We start from the raw sequence: 4031 nt of genomic DNA on the forward strand, positions 1-4031 counted from the left end.
TTTTTTCCTAACACGATAGATATTCTTTGTAAGTTATTGTTGTTATGTTTCTAGCACTATGGAAGCTGTTTGATGTGTAAGTTATTGTTTTGAACTTGCTGACTCAATGATTGTGGAAGCTGTTAGATGTGTAAGTGAAGTTGTTGATGTTGTCATTGTTGCAAAATGCTTGTTGAAGATTTGAGCAGGAGGTTCAAACATTGCCAAGACTCTTTGTTTTTTCTTGGCATAGGGATACAATTATACAAGTCAGTGCTTCACTACATCACCTTTTTAATTTGATAATTCAGATATATAGTTTTTACAATTTCATGATTCACGGAAGTTTTTAAATGATCATCAAGATATATCGAGAAGCACATATGGATTTTGATGGACGGTTTAATCTTATATATTTTTAAAACTTCTTAGGTGTAATATGTTATAGTGAGATTTGAATCTTTATTATCTAAGAGCTTGTTTCATCTTTTACCATCACATCTAGTATCAGGAATTATTATATCATCTTTTATAGTAAAAGATGAAATCTGTCATTCTAGTGGTTCTATATAATTATTTTTATGATTATATGTGAGTAAGTAAATTGAAAAGTTGTAGTTGATCACTGTAAAGTAAAGGAGGATATTTTTTTTTTACTTTGTTGAGATTTGATTTTTGTTAGTATTATCTATCCTATCAATTTTAGCTAGTTCAATTCTGATTCAAGGCAACTACTATATCATCTTGCTTTACTTTTGGTAGGCATTGACATGCAGTTTAATTATTTACTAACATAGTAACATTAAGTTCGAATCTTGGTGAAGCTGAGCAATATCCTTCTATGTGTGACTAATTGTAGTTTCTTGATTTACCTTCTTATAGTTGATCGTGGAGTCAATCGTGTGGGGTTGTTGGGGTGACAGATTCTATCTTTTATAGAAGAGTTTGACCATTATGTTAAAATCCGATCATCTGAAATTTGGTAAAGATAAAGGCTGAGCATTTTATTAAAACCAGACGGTTGATTTTTTTTTTTGGACTTTATTATTAAAATTGAATAAATTGAATCATTACAAAATCCATTTATTCGTTTGATAATCAAATTAATTAATTTTTAAAGAAATTAAAAAACATTATTTTAAATAAAAATTTAATAGTGTTAATAAAAAATTAATGTTTTTATTATCTATTAAAAATATTATTTAAAATTTAACAATTGAATAAATTGAATTAAAATTTTAAATTAGTTTATTATTTTGATTTAATTGAAGTTTTGCTTACCTTTTATTATAGCATTCTTAATTGCAGATAGAGTTATAAATAAGCCAAGTGGATTTAAGTTTTAAGATATTTGAGTTTGTTTGATTAGGTAAGCAAATTGTGTTTAAAATAAATCAAAATTTTGAAATAATTATTTAAGTTTGATTTGGTTTTTTTTTATAAGTTTGAGTTTAAATTAGTTGGTTCATTTAGATTTAGATGTTATCAAATTTTTAATTCAAATTTGTTTGAAATTTAGTTTGTTTGATTGTTTTTTAATTTGATAATATAAATTTATTTATTGATTTTAAAAATTTCTATTTAACATGTTGATAAGAGTTTCATGAATAAATATAATTTATAAATACTATTAATGAATGTTGTTCATGAATACTATTTATGAATATTATTCATAAACATTAACGAGTTGAACATATGTATATTCAAGTTTATTTATTTAATTTAATGAATTATTTAAGATTATTTATTTAATTAATTTTATGTGTATAAATAAATATAAGTAAATTTTTATCAAATTAAATATTAAATTTATTTACGAACATTTAATTTATTAAAAAAAATCTTAATAATATTTTTATAGATCTTAATTTTTTATTTATATTTTACATTATATATATACATAATATATTGTATACATCTTCATTATCAATAACTTATTTTATTTTTAACATTTTTTTGAAGGAACACTTCGCCAAACAAGGAGCCACTCCCAACCCTTACTCAACCGGGCTCCCTCCCGTTATGGGAGAGAGCTTTATATTTGACGGATAATCACTCTTCTCCACTTGCCTTCGCATTCAAAGATTTATAATTATGAATTAGAGTTGTTAAATAGATCCATTCATAACGGAGCGAGCCAATTCATCATAAACTTTATCATATAATGGGTAGTATGTGTTGCTCTATCAACTTGACAGATTAAATTTTTTTTTAATCTAATCCAAAGTGAATTACAAATTAGATGAGTTAACTCACAGATTTGTCAAAAAATAAAAAAAAAATTTAAAAATTTTAAATTTAGATTATAGTTTAAATGAGTCAAGTTGAAATTTTTAAATTTGAATTACGATTTATATAGTCAAACTCATTAGTCCATTAAATTTTCTACTTTAATTTTAGATTTAAAAAAAATTCAATTAATGGGTCAATCCAAATTTGCCACAAGTCGACCCACACAAATTACGGATTTAGGTTGAGTCAATCCACCAAATTCACTTTAAAATCAGTTTATAAATTTTAATTTAATTTTTTAAAATTATTTGAATGCAATCCGATCAATTTAATCCAAATTGAGAGCTCTGCGGGAATCCCCGCTTAAACCTCAAGTGAAAACTGGAAGACTTATTTGTATTAATAAAATAAGTATAGAATGATAAATTAATGCACTTAAATACCAAACTTCTAGAACTCTTTATTTCATTTCTAACGACTTCGACCTATTAAATTTATTTATTTTGCCTTTATTATTACATATTGAAAGCATGATGGGTAAGCGAAACGATATATTATTAAACTAGCCAATGAAAAAAATTGATACTGAAAATTATGGTTAAATAGATATGTTTGTATCTAAAATTTCTCAATCAACAAAAAAGAAATCAATAGCAATGCCAATGAAATTAGTTCCAATCTCACAAAAATAGAGAATTATTTATTACAAACATATTGAAAAGAATAATCTAAAAGCTTTAGATTTTAAGCTTTTATTTATATATGTAATTTCCATTGTCGAAAAAAATGTTTCTAAATTAAATTTGGAATTAAGTTATTTATAAGAAAAAAATTCCTATTTTATCTTAGATTTTAATTATTTTTTGAAAATATATTTCTTTGTTACTACTGTTGATATATCAGGGTGAGAACAAAATAAAAAGGGCGTCTCAGATTTTACAAATCATCAAGAGGGTTTTTTTTAAAAAAAAAATTAAATGGACACCCTATCATGATTTTATTTTGAAAGAATCTCTTGATGCAGTTTTGTTATAAAAATTATATGACAGTTGCTATAATATATCTAAGATGAATTTAAAATTTAAAATTTATATAAAATATTAATGTTTTATGAATTTAATATAATTATAGGATATAATTAATTGTGACCAAATAATATTTATTTGAAATATAATAAATGTGATTGAGTCCTCAATATTTATTTTATTCATTAAAATAATATTTTAATTAGGTTATCATTTGGAAAAAAATTAAAATGATATAAAATTATTATTATAAAAATTAGTAATTAACTTTTGCATGATTATCATTATAAAAGCTACATGCTAACTTTTATACAATCGAGCGATCAAATAATAAATCCTGGCGAAGTCAGACAAATCCTTCTGCGTCGTGATCAATTGTAGTTTCTCGATTTATCTTCTCATAAATGGTCATAAGGATCGACCGTGTGACAAATTTCATCTTTTGCAGAAGAGTGATCAAATAATAAAAGGGTAAATGAGGTATTTACTTGATTTTAACTGTAAATGAGAACCCTATCTTTTGAAAGTAGGGAAGGAGTAAATTTATAAGGATAAATAACAGATAAAAATTATTGTGAGGTGTAATAAGAATAACTACGAAACAGAGACAAGTCTGTGGAAAAAAAAATAAAATAAAGGGTTAAAAAGCAACATTCACTTACACATAGGTAAGTAAGTAAGATGGCACGTCCATTCTTCTCACGTGCAATGCACGTGTTCGGTTCTTGGTCGAGACTCGAGATGTGAGTCAAGTGACGGCGTAGGGTCTCCTTTTCCGAAGAACGACCTCGGCCA

This window comes from Curcuma longa, chromosome 5 (genome assembly GCF_044706935.1).
Source record: "Curcuma longa cultivar G26 ecotype Majalengka, Jawa Barat chromosome 5, ITB_CL_G26_1.1, whole genome shotgun sequence".
Lineage (NCBI taxonomy): Eukaryota > Viridiplantae > Streptophyta > Magnoliopsida > Zingiberales > Zingiberaceae > Curcuma > Curcuma longa.